Raw genomic sequence first — 25,171 nt, forward strand, 5'->3', positions numbered from 1 at the left:
GCTGCTCGCGTTGGTCGAGATCCTATGACTGTTAGCAGAATATGGAATCGGTGGGTTCAGGAGGGTAATACGGAACGCCGTGCTGGATCCCAACGGCCTCGTGTCACTAGCAGTCGAGATGATAGGCATCTTATCCGCATGGCTGTAACGGATCGTGCAGTCACGTCTCGATCCCTGAGTCAACAGATGGGGACGTTTGCAAGACAACAACCATCTGCACGAACAGTTCGAGGACGTTTGCAGCAGTATGGACTATCAGCTCGGAGAGCATGGCTGCGGTTACCCTCGATGCTGCGTCACAGACAGGAGCGCCTGCGATGGTGTACTCAACGACGAACCTGGGTGCACGAATGGTAAAACGTCATTTTTTCGGATGAATTCAGGTTCTGTTTACAGCACCATGATGGTCGCATCCGTGTTTGGCGACATCGCGGTGAACTCACATTGGAAGCGTGTATTCGTCATCGCCATACTGGCGTATCACCCGGCGTGATGGTATGGGTTGCCATTGGTTACACGCCTCGGTCACCTCTTGGTCGCATTGAGGGCACTTTGAACAGTGGACGTTACATTTCAGATGTGTTACGACCCGTGGCTCTACCCTTCATTCCATCCCTGCGAAACCCTACGTTTCAGCAGGATAATGCACGACCGCGTGTTGCAGGTCTTGTACGGGCCTTTCTGGATACAGAAAATGTTCTACTGCTACCGTGGCCAGCACATTCTCCAGATCTCTCACCAATTGAAAACGTCTGGTCTATGGTGGCCGAGCAACTGGCTCGTCATAATACGCCAGTGACTACTATCGTGTTGAAGCTGCATGGGCAGCTGTACCTGTACACGCCATCCAAGCTCTGTTCGACTCAATGCCCAGGCGTATCAAGGTCGTTATTACGGGCAGAGGTGGTTGTTCTGGGTACTGATTTCTCAGGATCTATGCATCCAAATTGCGTGAAAATGTAATCACGTGTCAGTTTTAGTATAATATATTTGTCCAATGAATACCCGTTTATCATCTGCATTTCTTCTTGGTGTAGCAATTTTAATGGCCAGTAATGTATTTGCAACATTTAGCCACTCCTTCTAGCTATTTCTTTAACTAGTCGCCGCTCCGACTTCGTCGTTGTGTGAAACCAACTTTCCCATACCGTCGTATAGAAGCTAGCCGCCTTTGCTTTCTGTCAGTTTCCTACGACGGTCTGCATCTCCCTGTCTGTACCAAAATGCTCTCCTCTTAGCCAGCTATTCATATGAGCAAAGATATGAAAAGCAGAGGCTGTATGGTGGGTGACCAAGCACTTACCATCAAAAACGTTGCAGGAGAGTGTTTGTTGCACGTACAGTATGTGGCAGAACATTGTCATGAAGAAGGAAATGCATGACATTTACGTTATGCAGGCTGTATGAAATTAGTTGGAAACCCTCATCAAGCGCCTCATGTATTTGCGGGAAACTGTTATTTTAAGCATTTTTACGTGCTCACTGTGCACTCAGTACTGAAAAGCGCAACGTGGTGCGATCGACGGGATACTAGAGCCACTGTGCAAAGCGCTGTCGGATATCCACGGTGGTTTTAATGTAACGACAAATCCGAGGTTGGAAAAAAAACCTCATAGGCATATGTGTGTATGTGTGTGTGTGGGGGGGGGGGGGAGAATATATGTGTGGGGGGGGGGGGGGAGGCGGGAGAGGAGGAGTGCAGGGGAAAATAAGAAATACTGTCCCAGAGCATAAATCTCGCTTTACTGTCCTGGAAAAGTACACAGTGGAGGTGATTTCCAGACACTTTTTACAGAAAGTCAAGTTCGTATCTACATCTTGTAATTGACTGTGACGAGTGCTTGCGCATTGTAATATTGCGGTTGTTTTGCTGTGGATGAGCATAGAATGGAAGGACGGGAGGAAGCTATTCCGGGCGCCGGCATACGGCACACTCCTCTCCAAGAGCATCGAATAAGCTGGTGCAGTGGTAAGACACTGGAAGAGTGTGATTCGACTCCCCGTCTAGCTATCCAGATTTAGACAGTAAGTGTGGTTGGGAGAGAGTGAATGTCATTGTATCAGACTTACTATTAGTAGTTTTATAGCACTTTAGGTGTTACAACCACATGCGTTCCTATTAATTTTCGAAAGGTCGCTGATAACCTCGCTGTCGAGCGCCCATAAATCGCAAACACACACACGCTTGAGGGATTTAGATTTTCCGCAGTTTCCCTAAATAACTGAAGGCAAATTCCGGGATGGTTTCTTTGAAAAAGACACGGCTGATTTCCTTCCTCAACCTGATCTTGAGATCTGTCTCCAATTACCTCGTCGTCGACCGGACGTTACGCCCTAATTTGTCTTACTCTCGAAAACCACCAAGAGGGGCTGCGTATTAAGTCTCTATCGGACAGAGTGGGACTGTGGAGAGGTTAAGATGTAATTTCTGGTGATTGCAAACTTTATGCCATCGCCTCGCTTCCCATTGCTGGCAAAATAAGGGTGATGAGAATTTCTCCGATCAAGAGGATTCGATCCGACTACTTCCAGTCCGAGCCCCGCCTTACCATCATGCGTTAATCAGCTCAACCCCGGAGTCAAATGAACGTTCACTAGAATCAGCGTTTCAAGAAGTCGATGAGTATCGAAAGAAAAATACTTTGGACTATTTCCGACTTCTTAGCCATCATTGTTAACCTGAAATAACAAATCAACGTCTCCACCGTCCTGTCAATGATGGTTCTCCAGAACGTTTCAAATATTCCATTTGTAATATTTATTTATGTACACCGTGGCAAAATATTTCCGCCGTATATCTGTTCAGCGTTTTGCACTTTCCATCTTGCTCTGATACACATGTTACCGTCCTTACCACTGAACTGCGAATAAAATTATAGTCTGCAGTTTGCTGCAGTAGTCCTGCGATGTACTTGAGACGCGAGACGTCTATAGTTGTATTGCACAATCTGAAGAAGGCGACGGAACTACGAATATCATCTGCGCTGTGGGCTTTGCCAGATGCACTGTGTGGCCACTCCGTGTTTCCAAATTGTAGTATTCCCGGCGGTGTCAGGGATTTTCTCTGCCTCGTGATGACTGGGTGTTGTGTGATGTCCTTAGGTTAGTTAGGTTTAAGTAGTTCTAAGTTCTAGGGGACTGATGACCATAGATGTTAAGTCCCATAGTGCTCAGAGCCATTTGAACCAAATTGTAGTAGAAACAGTGAGGCTTCGGGGCAGACTTAATAACCTTATGCGCTGCACACAGAACCTGCCACCATCTGTTAATGGCACGTAAATTATGTTACAGTTTTTCTTTGTTAGAGTAAATGAAGCAGATACCATCTAGACTTCGCATAACTGGACATAAAAGAGAATCTAATATACGGTTTCCTTCAAACACACTTTCGAAATGAGCTATTGCGTATTATCTTCTGTAAAGCAAAGTCGTACATTTATCTCCAGTGACTGCAACTGCGAGGTACCTGCACGCTGACTATGTGCTCATTTCCTTCCACGAACTGAATGCTTCCAAGACTTTACCACAGTCAGGACACTTACTCTTTTTTGTTATGCACTGCAACAGCAGCGCTCCAGGAGAACAGAAAGAGGATGAGTGAGATTTTGTATTGGTTCGTAGCACTGTTTTTACAATGGGGAGCATATGCATTGACATAAAAATCGAGTTTATACAATAGGGAGCTTAAGCATTGCCAACAAAATCGGCACTAACTAAAAAACAACACTACATTCTTCTTTATTTACTTTCCTAAGAGCCTTGGGAGGTATGAAACAGTAAATTCCTAAGCCATGTCTCCGCAATATCCTTTCTTTCAGGAGTGCTAGTTCTGCAAGTTTCGCAGGAGAGCTTCTGTAAAGTTTGGAAGGTAGGAGACGAGGTACTCGCAGAAGTAAAGCTGTGAGGGCGGGGCCTGAGTCGTGCTTGGGTAGCTCAGTTGGTAGAGCACTTGCCCACGAAAGGCAAAGGTCCCGAGTTCGAGTCTCGGTCCGGCACACAGTTTTAATCTGCCAGGAAGTTTAATATCAGCGCACACTCCGCTGTAGAGTGAAAATTTCACTCCAGGACAGTTTATTTACGATGCTTTTGTAACCTACAGATATTTACCGAATAACATTGTTTACTTTTAAGAACAAAAGAATTGCTAGTAAACAACAGAAGACATGACCTTTAGCAGAAAGACGTCGTATATCTACTCATCAACGTGAACTTTTCTTCAGTAAACTTGCAGTCAAATCAGTCAATATGGAACGTAGGAAATTTCTATGGAAAGCAATAGCTAAATTTTTTAATGTACCAATTAAGCCACCACAACTGTAGTTGAAGTGGAAACCACACAGATGTGATAATAAAAGGTCAAAACCAATAAAACTGTTTCCCATTACATAAGAAAGAAATGGTTAAAATGGCTCTGAGCACTATGGGACTTAACATCTGAGGTCATCAGTCCCCTAGACTTGAACTACTTAAACCTAACTAACCTAAGGACATCACACACATCCATGCCCGAGGCAGGATTCGAACCTGCGACCGTAGCAGTCGCGCGGTTCCGGACTGAAACGCCTAGAACCGCTCGGCCACCGCGGCCGGCACATAAGAAAGCAGTTCCACAATTGTTGCTACATCTGCGCCACAAAAGGTAAGAATTTCAGCACATTCGCTTTTGAAGCAAAAGTAATTACTTTTATAATAATATTCACGTGTTATAAAGTCGAGTGACGTGTGAGGATGTGTGAATTATTCAAAATTGTTAAGTGTTAAGGAAATTGCCTATCGTAATAAAAACAGACAACAGAAATATATGCTTCTCATGCTTGAAAGTTGTGTTTGTATTCTCTTGCTTTCAGCGGACTGAGCTTCAATCGTACACATATTCGGAAGTATTTCTTCATGAACAAATTATTGGTTATGTCATTGAATCAGTGAATCAGTATTTCACTGAATCACCATCATTCATGTGTCTTAATTATCTACTAATGCTTGGAACGCAAAAATAAAGCTACTGTTTCGTTAAATAGGAAGGAAAATAACTAAAAACACACATTAATGTTACGGTCGGCTTTCTCGCCGCTAGAGGCCCTAGTGTCGTTCCACCTATCAGACAGTAACAATTCTCACAGAAGTGAATGTCGCAACTAGACTCTACGTGAGACTGTGACGTTACCTAACGTTAGCGACTGCCAGCTCACGGGCGCACTATGATGCAAATCATTGTACACTCTGACACGAACAGCATCATTCGCTGACAAAGGATGGTGGGTACTGTGAGAGGGGAGGGAGGGGGGGAGAGGTTGAGGGGGTTAAGCCTGGGTTCGCAATCCTGCCATTCCTGACTAGTCTCATGGTACTGACAATGGTCTTCGCTTCATTAATTAATTGGAAGAGATATTTTTGCATTTAATAGTGTGGACACCGGCGTAAAGTGGAAGAGCGAAAACGTAAACTTTACCAAGTACGCAGTAAGAGAACGTATCGTCGACCTGAAAACTGTTCCTGTTTCTCTACACGGGGTCAATCACCTAAAACGTGCACCTTAAATACTGCCGAAATGGAAAGTGCTATTGATGTGAGGTTTTCACAGAACAATAGTAGTCAGGGACTCGTATTTTTAGCCAATCAACAAATTGTAATAGTACTTAGAAAATTTATTTTTTGTGCAAACATACTTTTTTAAAATTGAACGATGCCTATTGACATTAACAAATTGAAAGTAGAGTAAATTAGAATCTCATCGGTGTTTGTTGCAGGATTCTTCAGTATGCTTGTGTGTTTCTTGAGTGCATTGCGACTTGCTAGTCAGATAGTGTGTGACAGTCCAAGGAATAGGTCGTGAGTGGACCATGAGATTTACCAATGCAGAAAAAGCCGACATGCTCATGATGTACGGAGAACGCAATTCGATCTTTTATGTGGATGCGGTAAGATAGCCCAATAGACGTCAACCATCTTGGAAATTATTTATCAGCCTCTTCAACCAGGTGCGCGAAAGTAGTAGTGTAACATCTAGACAACGTAACAGAAGGAAACAAGCGACGGCTAAAGATGGAGAAATTAATGTTCTTGATGCTGGTGCAACTGTTCTGCCCGTTATCTCCCGCGCAATTGCATCTACATCTACATGACTACTCTGCAATTCACATTTAAGTGCTTGGCAGAGGGTTCATCGAACTACAATCATACTATCTCTCTACCATTCCACTCACGAACAGCGTGCGGGAAAAAACGAACACCTAAACCTTTCTGTTCGAGCTCTGATTTCTCTTATTTTATTTTGATGATCATTCCTGCCTATGTAGGTTGGGCTCAACAAAATATTTTCGCATTCGGAAGAGAAAGTTGGTGACTGAAATTTCGTAAATAGATCTCGCCGCGACGAAAAACGTCTTTGCTTTAATGACTTCCATCGCAACTCGCGTATCATATCTGCCACACTCTCTCCCCTATTACGTGATAATACAAAACGAGCTGCCCTTTTTTGCACCCTTTCGATGTCCTCCGTCAGTCCCACCTGGTAAGGATCCCACACCGCGTAGCAATATTCTAACAGAGGACGAACGAGTGTAGTGTAAGCTGTCTCTTTAGTGGACTTAATGCATCTTCTAAATGTCCTGCCAATGAAACGCAACCTTTGGCTCGCCTTCCTCACAATATTATCTATGTGGTCTTTCCAACTGAAGTTGTTCGTAATTTTAACACCCAGGTACTTAGTTGAATTGACTGCCTTGAGAATTGTACTATTTATCGAGTAATCGAATTCCAACGGATTTCTTTTGGAACTCATGTGGATCGCCTCACACTTTTCGTTATTTAGCGTCAACTGCCATCTGCCACACCATACAGCAATCTTTTCTAAATCGCTTTGCAACTGATACTGGTCTTCGGTTGACCTTACTAGACGATAAATTACAGTATCATCTGCGAACAACCTAAGAGAACTGCTCAGAATGTCACCCAGGTCATTTATATAGATCAGGAACAGCAGAGGTCCCAGGACGCTTCCCTGGGGAACACCTGATATCACTTCAGTTTTACTCGATGATTTGCCGTCTATTACTACGAACTGCGACCTTCCTGACAGGAAGTCACGAATCCAGTCGCACAACTGAGACGATACCCCATAGGCCCGCAGCTTGATTAGAAGTCGCTTGTGAGGAACGGTGTCAAAAGCTTTCCGGAAATCCAGAAATACGGAATCAACCTGAGATCCCCTGTCGATAGCGGCCATTACTTCGTGCGAATAAAGAGCTAGCTGCGCTGCATAAGAACGATGTTTTCTGAAACCATGCTGATTACATATCAATTGATCGTTCCCTTCGAGGTGATTCATAATGTTTGAATACAGTATATGCTCCAAAACCCTACTGCAATAATATAGGTCTACGCATCCTCCATCGATAAAGGTTTCATCCCTATCACATCTCTTTCAATCAAGAACTGCATGGAAATGATTATGAGAATCGTATTACTTCTGTATATGGACTTTACGACAGAATACTCGAGATGTGTCATGTATCTTGTTTAGTGATGGAGCCCCATTTACCAATCATAGCCAGATAAACCACAGAAACATGCACTATTGGTCTCCTGACAATCACAGTTGACTTCGTCAGGTGGAACGTTAGCGTCCATGGAATGTAAATGTGTGGTGTGGGATAGTAAACCATCTGCTCACGGGCCCGTTTATCATATATGGAACACTGAATGCCCACACGTGTTGCAGCCTCCTAATAGACCATCTTCCACGGATGCTAGAAGACGTTCCTATACAGACTAGGAGGAAACTGTGGTACCAACATGACGGCTGTCCAGCCCACAGTGCACGATGTACTAGAGCATGTCTTCAAGAATTGTTTCCAAATCGTTGGAGTAGACGAACTGGACCTGTACCTTGGCCAGCCCGTACCCGGTATTTGACGCCTATACACCTTTTTTCTGTGGGAAAGCTAAAAGACTTCGTCTACAAGGACATACGAACTATACCCGTATACCCGATGATACACAGCGCCGTATTACTGCAGTCTGCTCGATCATCTTCGCTGAAATGCTAGCACGCGTGCAGCAGTCGTTCCACACCAGACTGGAAGCATGTATTGTCGCTGCCGGTGGTCATTTTGAACACAACCTGTGATTGTCAGTAGTTTCGTTACTGGTCGATTTCCACATAACTAGTGTATGCATTTATGTTGTTCTTTATTGCGTGTTACCACAGGTATTTTGCAATTGTCGGCGTGGAAACTTTTCTAAATGTGATGTCTCGTAAACGACTCGCACACCACTGACATTCTAATTTAACCTACGTTTAGTTTTTTAATCTCAGTAGGAGTTGTTCCATATAAAATAATGTATGTTTGCACAAAAATGCACTTTATAGGTATTATTACAATCAGTTGATTGGTTAACAAATGGTTCAAATGGCTCTGAGCACTATGGGACTTAACATCTGAGGTCATCAGTCCTCTAGAACTTAGAACTACTTAAACCTAACTAACCTAAGAACATCACACACATCCATGCCCGAGGCAGGATTCGAACCTGCGACCATAGCAGTCGCGCGGTTCCGGACTGAAGCGCCTAGAACCACACGGCCACCTGGATTCGGTTAAGAAGAGATTTTGAAGTAATAGACTTAACATGTCAGTTACCGCTAATCCTTTCTCACATGGGTACCCAGCATCCCCACGTCTCATAGAGTGATAATTCAACATCTGACATTGTTCAAGCTTCTTTTGTACCCTATCAGTCCTGGTAGCAACACTAAACATGAACAACACTAATGCACCCTGGTGGCCACTATACTTGTCTGAGAATTGCAAGCCGGCCGCGGTGGTCTCGCGGTTCTAGGCGCGCAGTCCGGAACCGCGCGGCTGCTACGGTCGCAGGTTCGAATCCTGCCTCGGGCATGGATGTGTGTGATGTCCTTAGGTTAGTTAGGTTTAAGTAGTTCTAAGTTCTAGGGGACTGATGACCTCAGATGTTAAGTCCCATAGTGCTCAGAGCCATTTTTTTTTTTTTTTTTTGAGAATTGCAACTCGAATCATTTACATACCCACTGATGTTATGTACGTGTACGAAGTTATACTGACATCCGATCATGTCTTCTGGGTGCTTCACCGTTTTGTCAGAAAGTGTAGTACGGTAGTTTGTTAAATGAGCACACATTGGTTGGGGGGGAGGAGGGACGCATATTCTGTCCCAAGTTTCTGATTTTGAACTGCCAGCTAAGATAGATACTCGTATATACACTCTCAATTGGTTTAAGTATAGAAGAGTTTTGAGGCCCTTTAATACACACAGGTAAAACAATCGACTCTTGGACTTACTACAAACAAGTTTCATTTTTTCCACAGTTACGAAACTTAAAACAATGAAAGTCGAAACAAACTTCCTGCAACGGAAGGGGCCATCTGGAACAAGAAGCAGCTAGAAAATGATAATAAAATACGAAACCCATTTCCTCGTTGTTTTTAAGTTCCCTCGCGCCAGAGGGAGAGGTAGCCCTCAGGTTCGAAAGTAACGGGTTTCACCTAAACAGTTTTGCTACTGAGCAAATTATTTTGTACCTGCCCTCATACCAAATTAATATTTTCTCAGATTTTAGGAACAAGCTGCACAATAGTTAACAGTACTGGATCAGGAACTCTTGTGTGAAAAATATTTCTAAATTTCACATCCATTACAATGAGTTGTTGACTCTGTTCAGCACATAATGCTGATTCTGCCTGTAACCTTCTGTTTTTCTTATGGTACTTATGTTATGTTAAGCCTTGGTGACGCCGCTTGAATTTGTTCTGTGGAAACACTGACGTTATGGACAGTCCGCCCGGCACCGGAATTTTATGCAGCAATGAAGTAACGTGACAGAAAGGAATGTTAATTTCTTCTTATTCCTCCCTGCAGGCTTAAACCGGGGACTTAGAAGCGACGGGGAGGCTTCGTCCACGCCGCAGCCCTCAGTGGTTCACAATCCCACAACAGGCTACAGCAGTCCACTCACCCCACCGCCACCCCAAACCGAACTCACATACCAGACGAGTGTAACCCCAAATGTTTGCGTGGTGTACGCGTACGTGGAGACAGTGTTTGCGCAGACCTCGGAGTTGCTACTTCTCGCTCTAGAAGTTCCTCAGTTGGTATCACGAAGTGCAGTCCGTTCCAGTCCTCTCACCGACGAACACCCCCTGACAGTACAGGGAACTGAGCTCGGGTCCTCTGCATAGTTGTTGGATATGCTCACCAGACAGCCGCGGAGGTGGACAAATACAATCAAATGATGAATTTTGTAACTGAATTCTTTTTTATCAAAGAAGAGAATTAACGAAGTGTGTAAATTAGTTATCATCCCTGAACACAAAATACTCTTACTTCACTGTAAGTGACGTAAATGAAGTCCTACATACAGCACGCCCGAAGTTACACGTTACAAACTGTGGATGATTTACTTTCAGGACCCACATACACATGTCATACGTTAAACCATTGAAAAAACGTACTGTGATATTCGTCATGGAAACATCCTACATTTGGGGTTACCCTGTTGGATTGAAGATCACAGTGCTGTACTAGACATCACCCTACTGGAAGAGGTACGCCCTCGCCTTTCTTTGTCCTTCAAACTGACTTACCCTGTCAGTTATAAAAGGACCTACAGTTAACTGTCGGCTACGAACCACGGTGTAACTTAGAATGTCTCACGTAGAAAAATGGTTGTCGGGGGGTGAAAGAAACACTAAGTGATAGAAAAAAATCATAGGATCAAAACAGGATTAAGCCCCAGACCTTCGGATTTGTACCGTAGCACTGGTCAATTTAGCCACCGATGAGCACAAGAATTTCTTCAACAAGTGCATAATCAGAGGAATGAGTATTCTTTTTCATTGTGGTTTCTTCAGATCCGTAGATAATTATTTTCGACTTGTTAATAATCCAAAGCGAATCTATAGACAATTCAAGAGTGATGCACAGTAAGAGCCATAGAGTCGTGAGCAGCAAATGTCCTTAAGTGGAAGGCTACAGACGAGCGTATGGACTTTATTCCCACGACATCCGTATCTCCAATCGATCTGGAAACGAATTTCAAGGAGTACTGTGTTGTTGTTTGTGGTCTTTGCAATGCGGTATCTATGGAACAGTACATATTTTTAATTCCTTCGAGGCAGTAGTACAGCTCTTGGGTTTTTCATAGCGACACTTCGCTCCCCATCCAGAAGGCACTTCAAAAATGGTTCAAATGGCTCTAAGCACTATGGGACTTAACATCTGAGATCATCAGTCCCCTAGACTTAGAACTACTTAAACCTAACTAACCTAAGGACACAGACACATCCATGCCCGAGGCAGGATTCGAACCTGCGGCCGTAGCAGCAGCACGGTTCCGGACTGAAGCTACTAAAACCGCTCGGCCACGGCGGCCGGCCCAGAAGGCACTAATCCGCGTCGAAGCACAAAGTAGCGATGTCTACCCACACCAGATACACATGTTAGTTACTGTCTCATTTTGAAAGACAAAACTACAGCGCACTAGCCGCACAAGTTACTTTCTGATGGTTTGGTATTCATAACTGCCCTTTATAACAATGTTTAAGTGTGTTGTTCCTAGGAATTAAAATAAAACATATTTTATTATTATTTTGTTCTGGTTATCGTCAGCAGTAATAACCTGGTACCAATCCAGAAAACCAGTAAAGCCATGAGTAATTAACACCCAAAGAGGAGTGTTTAGAGTCTGTCGGTTGAGTCTGATTATGTCTTGTATTGGATTGATGCATAAGATCGTAGCGCTTTTTTCGAAAGTTTAATAAACACAACAACACAACAGTGGTTCATGGTGTGGGTTCCTGTTGTCATGTCCTAGTTCATGAACCACGGGCAACGTATGAGTGGCCAAGTAAGTGGTCCTGACAGTCGGGATACCAGTTACTTTGGAATAAGGCTGGGCATCTCGGACATATTCTGAGTCGCGGTCACCTTTGTGCTCAGAAGGCAAAGACTACCAAATCCACTGGTTAGTCCCTCAACCGTTAGGGGTAAAACTCAATGGGATCCGGGGCAAGTAAGGCTAGCAACCTGCTTCCCTGGTACTTTAAATATGATGCTGGCAACAATCAGAGCAAAATGCCTCGGACCTTTGGAGGTGACGGAGTCCCACCTCTAATTGACAAACCAGGGACTCCTAAGATACGACTCGGCAAACGAATGGTAACGAGATGGGGAGCTATTAATATCAATGGGAGCTACTCTGGGAAGAAGGTAGAGCTGGCATAGGCTGCAAGTAAGATGGGCTTGGACGTTTTAGCTGTTAGTGACTTTCTGGTAAGGGCTGAGACGGAAGAGGAAGTGGGAGAATATAAGGTCTACCTGTCAGGAGTCAAAGCAGGAATAGCACAATGGGGTGTAGGGCTTTACATCAGGAAAGAAATGGAACTCAGCGTAGTTGCAATAAGGTATGTAAACGAACGACTGATGTGGATAGATTCGACAGTGTCTAGCAAGAAAATTAGGATTGTGTCAGTATATTCACATTGAGAAGGGACAGATCAAGATAATATGGATAGTTTTTATGACGCACTCAGTGATGTAGTTGTTAGAGTAAAGGACAAGGACAGTGTTCTACTCATGGTTGCTTTTAATGCCAGGATTGGAAATCGAATAGAAGGGTATGAAAAGGTTATGGGTAAATTTGGAGAGGATATAGAGGCCAACAGGAACGGGAAACAACTCTTGGATTTCTGTGCCAGTATGGGCTTCGTAATCACAAACTCCTTTTTTAAACATAAGAACATTCACCGGTATACTTGGAAAGGCAGGGGAACCAGATCGGTCATTGACTACATAATAACAGATCAGGAATTCAGGAAGGCTGTGAGGGACACACGTGTATTCAGGGGATTCTTTGATGACACTCATCACTATTTAATCTGCAGTGAAATTGGTATTGTGAGGCCGAAAGTGCAGGAGGTCAGGTCCATATGTAGGAGGATAAGAGTGGAGAAACTTCAGGATAGGGAAATCAGGCACAAGTACATAACAGTGATCTCAGAAAGTTACCAGTCAGTTAAATGTAGTCAATTGCAGTCATTGGAAAAGAAATGGACAAGGTACCGGGACACAGTACTAGAAGTGGCTACATAATGTCTTGGAACAGTAGTGTGTAAAGGTTGGATGAAGCAAACAGCTTGGTGGAATGACACAGTCAAGGCAGCCTGTGCAAGGAGAAAGAAGGAGTATCAAAAATGGCTACATAATAGAACTCAGGTAGACAGAGAAAGTTATGTTGAAGAAAGAAACAAAGCAAACAGATAATTGCAGCATTCAAGAAGAAATCTTGGGAAGACTTTGGAAACAGGTTGGAGACTTTGGGTCAAGCTGCTGGAAAAACATTCTGGAGTGTTCAAATGGTTCAAATGGCTCTGAGCACTATGGGACTTAACTTCTGAGGCCATCAGCACCCTAGAACTTAGAACTACTTAAACCTAACTAACCTAAGGACAACACACACACATCCATGCCCGAGGCAGGATTCGAACCTGCGACCGTAGCGGTCGCGCGGTTCCTAACTGTAGCGCCTAGAACCGCACGGCCACCCTGGCCGGCCATTCTGGAGTACAATTAGCAGTCTTCGAAAGGGGGGTAAGAAGGAAATGACAAGTATTTTGGGCAGGCCAGGAAAACTGTTGGTGAATCCTGTTGATGCCTTGGGCAGATGGAGGGAATATTTTGAAGAGTTACTCAATGTGGGTGAAAATACGATCTGTAATGTTTCAGATCTCGATGTACAATTGGATAGGAATGATGATGGAAATAGGATCACATCAACAGATTGCAGTGCAATAAAGCGGCTGGGGTGGATGAAATCAAGTCGGAACTCATCAAATACAGTGGAATGTCAGGTCTTAAATAGCTAAACAGGATAATAGAAATGGCGTGGGAGTCTGGACATGTTCCATCAGACTGGACGAAATCAGTAATCACACCAATCTTTAAACATGGAAACAGAAAAGATTGTAACAACTACAGAGGTATCTCTTTAATCAGCGTTGTGGGTAAAATATTCTCAGGTATTGTTGAAAGGAAAGTGCGAGTATTAGTTGAGGCAAATTGGATGAAAATCAGTGTGGGTTTAGGCCTCTTAGAGGTTGTCAGGACCAGATCTTTAGCTTACGGCAAATAATGGAGAAGTGTTAAGAGTGGAACAGGGAATTGTATCTATGCTTTATAGATCTAGAAAAGGCATATGACTGAGTTCCTAGGAGGAAGTTATTGTCTGTTCTACGAGATTATGGAATTGGAGGCAAACTTTTGCAAGCAATTAAAGGTCTTTACATAGATAGTCAGGCAGCAGTTTGAGTTGACGGTAAATTGAGTTCATGGTTCAGAGTAGTTTCAGGGGTAAGACGAGGCTGCAACCTGTCTCCACTGTTGTTCATATTATTTATGGATCATATGTTGAAAACAATAGACTGGCTGGGTGAGATTAAGATATGTGAACACAAAATAAGCAGTCTCGCATATGCGGATGACTTAGTTGTGATCGCAGATTCGATGGAAAGTTTGCAAAATGATATTTCAGAGCTAGATCAGAAATTTAAGGACTATAGTATGAAGATTAGCATCTCCAAAACGAAAGTAATGTCAGTGGGAAAGAGATATAAACGGATTGAGTGCCAAATAGGAGGAACAAAGTTTGAACAGGTGGACGGTTTCAAGTACTTAGGATGCATATTCTCACAGGATGGCAACATAGTGAAAGAACTGCAAGCCGAGGTGTAGCAAAGCTAATGCAGTGAGCGCTCAGCTACGATCTACTCCCTTCTGCAAGAAGGAAGTTAGTACCAAGACTAAGTTATCTGTGTACCGTTCAATGTTTCGACCAACTTTGTTGCATGGGAGCGAAAGCTGGGTAGATTCAGGTTACCTTATCAATAAGGTTGAGGCTACGGGTGATCGCAGGTACTAGTAGATTGGAACAATGGCAGGAGGGTGTCCACAATGAGGAAACCAAAGAAAAACTGGGAATGAACTCTATAGATGTAGCAGTCAGGGCGAACAGGCTTAGATGGTGGGGTCATGTTACACGCATGGGAGAAGCAAGGTTACCCAAGAGACTCATGGGTTCAGCAGTAGAGGGTAGGAGGAGTCGGGGTAGACCAAGGAGAAGGTACCTGTATTCGGTTAAGATTGAAGTAATAGGCTTAACATCAGAAGATTCACCAATGTTAGCACTGAACTGGGGATCATGGAGGAATTTTATAAGGGGGACTATGCTCCAGACTGAACGCTGAAAGACATAATCAGTCTTAAATGATGATGATGATGATGATAAACACAACAGATACGCATAACAGAGACTTTAGTCATCAATAATGTTTTGAACATTTCCGATTACGTATCAATGTCGCACGACGGTGGAATGATCACAGTTCCTCATATTTGCCAGTTCTCGAGTGTACTGAAGTGGACCATTGTGGATTAATGTTTTTAAACGATCATCAAACTCCAAAGGTCTCCCTGAACGTGGAGAGTCACTAATGTTAAAATCATCCTCCTTAAAACGAGAAAACCATTTTCTTGCCGTGCTCTGTCCAACGGCATTCTCTCCATACATGCGGTAAGTGTGTCTGACTGCCTCCGCTGTTGTCACCCTTCTATTGAACTCAAACAGAAGAATATGTCGAAAATGTACCGATTTTTCCACTTGGCACTCCACTTTCTAGCGTTCACAGCTCCAAACACTATCTCCAAATTACAAAATGACAACATGTAAACACAATTAGCAACAGTGAACTGCAAATAAAAACGAAAGTCGATACATAAACCCACTACAACTGGAATACCAATATGCAAAACAAAAATGCTACGTATGTATGCACCAACCTAATACATTAAACTGTAAATCCCCTCCTTCCCTACATACTCACCACATAATCTACTAGTTGTGAAGGTTAGCTCTGGCGTCGGAAAAAGGCAATTACATCTTGCCTTTACTGCCTACAATGACTCGAAAGTGTTAACTCGCCACGTAGTTCATGACATCTTTACTTCAGTGCAGTAGGTATTTCTGTAAATCGTGCAGACAGTATCGTCAGGCAGGGAGATAAGTTTGCCATCAGCATCGTTCGAGCCACGCACTTCACATATTCAAGGGGCAGTACCCAGTTGGCGTCTGGAGTGTGTCATACCGAAACCTTCAAGCTATGACGTAGCAACCTTCCCTATGCAAACATTATGCACAGACAGTTGGGAAAAAACTAGGAAGAGACGGACGTTACTGCTCGAAAGAATCTCGAAGGTCAAACACAGAGGACTAGGCTCTGCGGTGCCGTAGCATCCATCCGCTTCCGAAATTAGGCTTGTTCGTTTGACCCTGACCAAAGACGTAGCGCTTGCTGCTCGTGCCGCCAAATTCACAGCCACCTAACTTTACCAAGACTGTCATTCCGGTGTTAATCTGACATGCGGGCTTGCCCACGCAGATAATTCTTCTCTGTGGAGAAAGCTGAAATTACAATCGTTTCATAAGGTACTTTAGCGTCCGTAACAGAGCAGTAAATACACTGAGTGGACAAAAGTCATGGAATATCTCCTAATATCATGTCGGTCTTTCTTTTGTCCAGCGTAGTGCAGCAGTTCGAAGTGACATGGACTCAGCAAGTCGTTGGAAGTCCCCTGCACAAATATTGAGCCACACTGCCTGTACAGCCGTCCATAATTGCGAATATGTTGCCGGTGCAGAGTTTGTGCACGAACTGACCTCTCGATTATGTCCCATAAATGTTGATGGGATTTATGTTGGGCGATGTTGGTGGCCAAATCATTCGCTCGAATTGTCCAAAATGTTCTTCAAACCAATCGCGAATAACTAAGGCTCGGTGACATGGCGCATTGTCATTTGGGAACATGAAGTCCATGAATGGCTGCAAATAGACTTCAAGTAGCCGAACATAACCATGTCCAGTCAGTTATCGGTTCAGTTGGGATGAGAGGATCCAGTCGATTTCATGTAACTCAGCCCACACCATTATGGAGCCACCACCAGCTTGCACAGTGCCTTGTTGACAACTTGGATCCATAGCTTTGTGGAGTCTGCGCCACATTCGAACTCCACCAGCATCTCTTACCAACGAAATCGGAACTCATCTGACCAGGCCATGGTTTTACAGTCGTCTAGAGTCCAACCAACATGGTCACGAGCCCAGGAGACGAGCTGCAGACGACTTCTTAAGTAATAGAACCCAGTACGTTGTCCTCGATGGTGAGTGTTCATCGGAGGTGAGGGTATCATCTGGAGTGCCCCATGGAAGTGTGGTAGGTCCGCTGTTGTTTTCTGTATACATAAATGATCTTTTGGATACGGTGGATAGCAATGTGCCGCTGTTTGCTGATGATGCTGTGGTGTACGGGAAGGTGTCGTCGTTGAGTGACTGTAGGAGGATACAAGATGACTTGGACAGGATTTGTGATTGGTGTAAAGAATGGCAGCTAACTCTAAATATAGATAAATGTAAATTAATGCAGATGAATAGGAAAAAGAATCCCGCAATGTTTGAATACTCCATTAGTAGTGAAGCGCTTGACACAGTCACGTCGATTAAATATTTGGGCGTAACATTGCAGAGCGATATGAAGTAGGACAAGCATGTAATGGCAGTTTTGGGGAAGGCGGATAGTCGTCTTCGGTTCATTGGTAGAATTTTGGGAAGATGTGGTTCATCTGTAAAGGAGACCGCTTATAAAACACTAATACGACCTATCCTAGAGTACTGCTCGAGCGTTTGGGATCCCTATCAGGTCGGATTGAGTGAGGACGTAGAAGCAATTCAGAAGCGGGCTGCTAGATTTGTTACTGGTAGGTTTGATCATCACGCGGTGGTTACGGAAATGCTTCAGGAACTCGGGTGGGAGTCTATAGAGGGAAGGAGTCGTTCTTTTTGTGAATCGCTACTGAGGAAATTTAGAGAACCAGCATTTAAGGCTGACTGCAGTACAATTTTACTGCCGCCAACATACATTTCGCGGAAAGACCACAAAGATGAGAGAGATAAGGGCTCGTACAGAGGCATATAGGCAGTCATTTTTCCCTCATTCTGTTTGAGAGTGGAACAGGGAGAGAAGATGCTAGTTGTGGTACGAGGTTCCCTCCACCACGCGCTATATGGTGGATTGCGGAGTAGATGTAGATGTAGATCGTGCTGTTAGCAAAGTCACTCACGTCGGCCGTCTGCTGCCATAGCCCATTAACGCCAAATTTCGCCGCACTGTCTTAACGGATACGTTCATCGTACGTCCCACATTGATTTGTGAGGTTATTTCACGCAGTGTTGCTTGTCTGTTGGCACTGAAAACTCTACGCAAACGCCGCTGTTCTCGGTCGGTATGTGAAAGTCGTCGGCCACCGCGTTGTCCATGGGAGAGAGAATGCCTGAAATTTGGTATTCTCAGGACACTCTTGACACTGTGGATCTCAGAATATTGAATTCCCTAACGATTCCCGGAACAGACTGTCCCATGCCACTAGCTCTATCTACGATTCCGCGTTCAAAGCATGTTAATTTCCGTCGTGGGGCGAGAATCACATCAGAAACCTTTTCATATGAATCACCTGAGTACAAATGTCAGCTCTGCCACTGCCCTTTTATATATCCTGTACGCGATATGACCACCATTTGTATATGTGCATACCGCTGTCCTCGGATTTTTGTCACCTCAAATTGGCCCAAATGGCTCTGAGCAGTATGGGACTTAACATCTAAGGTCATCAGTCCCCTAGAACTTAGAACTACTTAAACCTAACTAACCTAAGGACATCACACACATCCATGCCCGAGGCAGGATTCGAACCAACGACCGTAGCGGTCGCGCAGTTCCAGACTGTAGTGCCTAGAACCGCTCGGCCACCCCGGCCGGCTTTGTCACCTCAGTTTATTTATCTTGACTGTCCATCTTAGTGGATAGTGGGAACACGGTCCTATATGATTATCAGTTATAAATAAAATAGCTTCCGGCCGCAAGAGTGGTTTCATAATTCCTATAATGCATAATCGATTTCGGGACTGCCAGCCCTTGCAGCCAGAGATTTTTTTACTTATAACTGCTATATATTGAGAAAGTTTGGAGAACTGGCATTTGCGACAGACTGCAGAACGATCGTATTGCCACCAACAGATAGCTCGCTTAAGGACCGCGAAGACAAGGTGAGAGAAATCAGAGATCGTACAGAGGAATACAGACAGTCGTTTATCTCTCGTTCCATCTGCGAGTGCAATTGGAAACGCAATGACTAGCAATAGTAAAAAGTATCAAAGTATCATCCGCAATGCATTGTTTGGTGGCTTGCGGAGGATGCATGTAGATGTAGGAGGAACTGCAGGCAAAACGTAGCAACAGCGCAGCAATTGGACAGAAGACGTCTGCAGACGTGCTGTGCTTCTCACCTACACAGATATCCCTCGCATGGTAGCGGATCCTTGATCTCACCACCTTGCCCCATGAAACATGGCCCGAATACACATTGGGCGAGCATGGGATTCTGTCCGGGCGGGAAGGAGCGCCGGTCCCCGGCACGAATCCGCACGGCGGATTTGTGTCGAGGTCCAGTGAGCCGGCCAGTCTGTGGATGGTTTTTAGGCGGTTTTCCATCTGCCCCGGCAAATGTGGGCTGGTTCCCCTTACTCCACCTCAGCTACACTATGTCGGCGATTGCTGCGCAAACAAGTTCTCCAGGTACACGTACACCACCATTACTCCACCACGCAAACATAGGGGTTACGCTCGTCTGGTATGAGACGTTCCCTGGGGGTCCGCCGGGGACCGAACCGCACAATAACCCGGGGTTCGGTGTGGGGCGGCGGAGGGGTGAAGTGGACTGCGGTAGTCGTTGTGGGGTTGGACCACTGCGGCTGTGGCGGGGACGGAGCCTCTTCGTCGTTTCTAGGTCCCCGGTTAACATAACGTAACTTAACATGGGATTCTGAACAATGTCGCACATAGTACGCAGGCGGATGGGCCCAACCGAAGTAACGGTCGCAGGTTCGAATCCTGCCTCGGGCATGGATGTGTGTGATGTCCTTAGGTTAGGTTAAGTTTAAGTAGTTCAAGTTCTAGGGGACTGATGACCTCAGATGTTAAGTCCCATAGTGCTCAGAGCCATTTGAACCAATAAACTGGTTTAGAAAAATGGTTCAAATGGCTCTGAGCACTATCGGACTTAACATCTGAGGTCATCAGTCCCCTAGACTTAGAATGAATTAAGCCTAACTAACCTAAGGACATCACACACATCCGCGCCTGAGGCAGGATTCGAACCTGCGACCGTAGTAGCAGCGCGGTTCCGGACTGAAGCTCCTAGAACCGCTCGGCCACAGCGGCCGGCGTAAACTAGTTTAGAACACGGGGCACAAAACTGAGAGGATGCGACCCCAACCACTGTATGACCATGTCGTCAAAAATCATCGCACGCTAAGAGGCACATACAGTACCTCAAAAATTTTGACTGTCGTTTTCTCAGAAATGTTGGAGCATCTACGCTAAGCCACGTGTTTGCTTAATTTGACCCCTCCCCCACTGAGCGAAGTTTCTGGGATATGTTGTCTTCGTCAGTGTGGGAACTGCTATCAACATTCGAGTGTGCTTATGTTCGTTCGGTCTTCCTGTTGATACCCCTGGTGACCCAGATCACGCAGGTGAAATAATAAGTCTTTAAGGAGAGCCCTTGAAAAGTCATGCAGAATAAAACAAAAAACACACTACCAAACATTTAAACCAGACAGCTGTGTTTGCAACAAGAGAGAAATTTAAATATCCAGGTAGGTTGATATAAATAAATGAGAAACTTACATAGTAAAAGACTTTCAAATATCACTAATGAAAAGCGATATATGCGCAACAAAATTATGGTTGAATGGCAGGCAGGCGCTACGTGAGAAGATGTCGCTCGGTTTAACTTCCGTGTACGACTACAGAGACACACCTAGCGAGGTGCTTAAGAAGTTGGATTCGCACTCAGTTATACGTTTTCCGTTATTTCTGTAACTCTCTGAAGCCGAATCCCGATATGCCGTTCAAAAGATCATGGGCGATAATGCTCCCTAACGATCTGCATCTATATTGTGCAAACCACAGTGAAGTGTTGGTAGAAGGTATTTCTTATTGTATCGAGTGGGGTGGCCCAGTGGCCAGCACATTGGCCTCGCATTCAGAAGGATGACCGTTCAAGTCCGGCCTCCAGATTTAGGTTTTCTGTAATCTCCCTAAATCGATGAAAGTAAATATCGGGATGGATCCTTTGAAAGGGTTCGGCCTGTTTCCTTACCCGATCCTAGCTCGTGCGCCGTCTCTAATGGCCTCGTTGTCGATGGAACGTTAAACAATAATCTCCTCCTCTCCCGCTTCCTATTGTACCACTTACTAGGGCTTCTTCTCCTTCCATTCGCGTACAGAGCGCCGGAGCAATACGGAGGGTACTGTAGTAAATTCATAGATTGGCCCTTAAAGCTGCTTCTTGGAGATTTGTAACCAAGCTTCCGCGGGATAGTTGAGGTCCATCTTCAAGTCTCTGTCAATTTAGGTTTCTCACCATCTCCGTGAGGCTCTCCCATGGATCAAAGAAACCTGTGACATTTCGTGCTGTCCTTCTTAGTATATGTTGATTATCCCCCGTTAGTCTTATTTGCAGCTGGTCCCACACCTAGGTCTAGGAGGTGCAGCACACATCCTTGTCGGATCCCAGTTTATGTCCACAATAATCTCATCGTCGTTGGGACGTTTAACTCCCAACCTTTCTTTCAGGAGACAGACGAGCTCGTCGGAGTTCAAGTCGTAACTAACACTGCCTGTTCACAGGTGACTGGTCGAACGTAAATCTGCTGTTTACATCTGTCCCTTCAAGCTGCCGCCGTAGTTACTGCATGACGTCGCTTATACTCCAGAAACAAAATCAGTCTCGGAAGCCTTTGGACAGAATGTGTAAGTGAGGATGTTTTACACTGTTTGTGAAGTGGGGAAACCTCTGCAAAAATGTGAATGTTCGCTTTCTGTAGTTCACCGGAACATAATTTTCTCGACGATAGTACGGAGGAACATTAAAATAAGAAGTTCAGTAGTGTGCGGCCGTATAAAAGCTGTGTACTTCGTAGAGATCGCGTACTAAGTCAGAGACATGAGCACCGGATGTAGTGGTCGAACATGTCTACTCAACGCATGTCGCAAATCAAATGAATGTAATTACAATTGAGGAACTGTTGGTTGAGAAATTCCAGTACAGGATTTATCATGCAGCTACGAAACTCTCTCTACATCTACATATATACTCCGCTAACCACCAAGCGGTGTGTGGCGCAGGGCACAATTCGCGCCGAAGTCATATTTCCCCCCTTCTGTTCCACTCGCGGATCGCGCGAAGGAAAAATGACTGTCTGAACGCCTCAGTACGAGCTCTTACTTCCCTTATCTTTGAATGGTGATCATTGTGCGATTTGAAAGTTACCACCAACTTTCAAATCGCGCATTGATCAAAAAGTCAGTATAAATTTGAAAACGTAATAAACCACGGAATGATGTAGATAAAGAGGCAAAAAGTGACACACATGCTTGGAATGACATGGGGTTTTATTAGAACCAACCCATATTGCTAGACACGTGAAAGATCTCTTGCGCGCGTCCTTTGGTGATGATCGTGTACTCAGTCGCCACTTTCGTCATGCTTAGCCTCCCAGGTCCCCAGGCCTCAGTCTGTGCGATTATTGGCTTTGGGGTTACCTGAAGTCGCAAGTGTATCGTGATCGACCGACATCTCTAGGGCTGCTGAAAGACAACATCCGATGCCAATGCCTCACCATACCTCCGGACATGCTTTACAGTGCTGTTCACAACATTATTTCTCGACTACAGCTATTGTTGAGGAATGATGGTGGACATATTGAGCATTTCCTGTAAAGAACATCATCTTTGCTTTGTCTTCTTTGTTATGCTAATTATTGCTATTCTGATCAGATGAAGCGCTATCTGTCGGACACTTTTTGAACTTTTGTATTTTTTGGTTCTAATAAAACCCCATATCATTCCAAGCATGCGTGTCAATTTGTACCTCTCTATCTACATCATTCCGTGATTTACTGAGTTTTCAAATTTATACTGACTTTTTGATCACCCAGTATATGCTCTTCATCCTCGGTGAAGATCGGGTTTTGGAATTTAGTGAGCAGCCCCTTCTGTTTAGCGCACCGTCTATCTGCAAGTGTGTAACACTTCAAATTTTCTATGAGATTTGTAACGCTCTCACGATGGCTAAATGTACCAGTCACGAATCTTGTCGCTCTTCTTTGGACCTTCTCAATCTCTTGAATCAGATGCAGCTGGTAAGGATCCCATACAGACGAACAATAATCCAAGACTGGACAAAATAACGCATTGTAAGCTATTTCCTTTGTTGAAGGACTGCATCGCTTCAGGATTCTACCAATAAACCGCAATCTAAAGTTCGCCTTACCCGTTACTTGTGTAATCTGATCATTCCATTTGAGATCATTTCGAATAGTCACACCCAGATAGTTGACGGACGTTACCGCTTCCAAAGACTGCGCATTTATTTTGTACTCGTACATTAATGGGGATTTTCGCCTTGTTATACGCAGCAGGTTACGCTTACTAATATTGAGAGATAACTGCGAGTCATTACACCACGCATTTATTTTCTGCAAATCCTCATTGATTTGTTCACAACTTTCGTGTGAATCTACTTTCCTGTAGACTATAGTATCATCGGCAAACAGTCTAAGGCCGCTGTCAATACCATCAACCAGATCGTTTATGCAAATCGTAAAAAGCAGAGGACCTATTACGCTGCCCTGGGCACACCTGAAGTTACGCTTGTTTCTGTTGAAGTCACCCCGTTCAGGACGACATACTGCTCCCTGTCTGTTACAAAACTTTCTATCCAACCGCATATGTCATCGGATAGACCATAAGCGCGCACTTCTTGTAACATGCGACAGTGCGGAACTGAGTCGAACGCCTTTCAAAGTCGAGAAATATGGCATCAACCTGGGAGCCGGTATCTAGAGCCTGTTGTATATCATGCACAAAGAGGGCCAGCTGTGTCTCGCATGACCGCTGTTTCCTAAAACCGTGCTGGTTTCTACATATGAGTTTTTCAGAGTTTAGAAAGGTCATTATGTCTGAACACAAAATATGTTCCATGATTCTACAACAAATCGATGTCAGTGAAATTTGCCGGTAATTATGTGCATCCGATTTTCTACCCTTTTTATAGATTGCTATGACCTGGGCCTTCTTCCAGTCCCGTGGAACTTTCCGCTGTTCCAATGATCTCTGACAGATGATGGATAAGAATGGTGCTATATTTGTAGCATAGTCAACGTAAAATCTTACGGGGATACCGTCTGGGCCAGATGCCTTCATGGCGTCTAAGGATCTTAACTGTTTTACAATCCCAGATACACGATACACTATGGAAGCCATCCTTTCGTTTGTTCGATAATTGAAAGGGGGAATGGTGCTGCAGTCCTCTACCGTAGACGAGTTTTTGAAAGCTACGTTTAGAATTTCGGCCTTCTGTTTATCATCATCAGTTACATTACCCGTACTGTCAGCAAGAGGAGGTATTGAATTATTTGTAGCGTTTATAGATTTTACGTACGACCTGGCGAGACTCTTATCAATTAAGAAGTTGTGTAGCCTGCAACAAACATTTTGTGGAACTCGCGTATTCTACGGATGCAGCCGGTAAGCTGGAAATTATTTTTGCTTCTTTCGTATATGTCATGAGCGACATCATTGCGAATGAAACCCTTACAAGAACGAAACCAATATCGGGGAGGGAATCTGCAGATTTATTTCAGCAATGTCCGTAGTTAGAGCTGGATGATAAAATAAGAACTGGAACTGCGAACGTAGCTCGCTAGCACGCGAAAATGTCTGCCACAATACTCACTCGACTTAGCTGCAGTTAGCGAGATAGCGGGATCTCCGGATCGACGTGGATGTCAACATTAGCAAGCGTCTCCTTAGAAGTGCGGCACGCTACTGAGTTCTGGGCGCTGAACGCGAGAGCCGCCGAGTCGCAGGAGGAGGAGGGGTAGCGGCCTCTCAATCCCCACTCAACTGCGCCAGCGCGAGCCCAGCCACGTGGCTGCAGCACACACCGTTCGAGTTGGTCTTG

The 25,171-nt window shown here is 44.5% G+C and overlaps 1 protein-coding gene across 2 annotated transcripts in view; it reads right to left on the bottom strand.

Moving 5' to 3' along the window:
* LOC124556644 overlaps window positions 1-25,027 on the bottom strand; it is a 57,175-nt gene extending 32,148 nt beyond the window's left edge. Inside the window, exon 1 of one of the 2 annotated variants that reach the window (XM_047130611.1) lies at window positions 24,944-25,027. The gene's annotated coding sequence lies outside the window, so the exon portion shown is untranslated. The remainder of the gene's footprint in view (window positions 1-24,943) is intronic. The other variant, XM_047130610.1, reaches the window with a different exon arrangement.
* Between the last annotated feature and the right edge of the window lie 144 nt (window positions 25,028-25,171).

The sequence above is a fragment of the Schistocerca americana genome, chromosome X, assembly GCF_021461395.2.
Source record: "Schistocerca americana isolate TAMUIC-IGC-003095 chromosome X, iqSchAmer2.1, whole genome shotgun sequence".
In the NCBI taxonomy this organism is placed as follows: domain Eukaryota; kingdom Metazoa; phylum Arthropoda; class Insecta; order Orthoptera; family Acrididae; genus Schistocerca; species Schistocerca americana.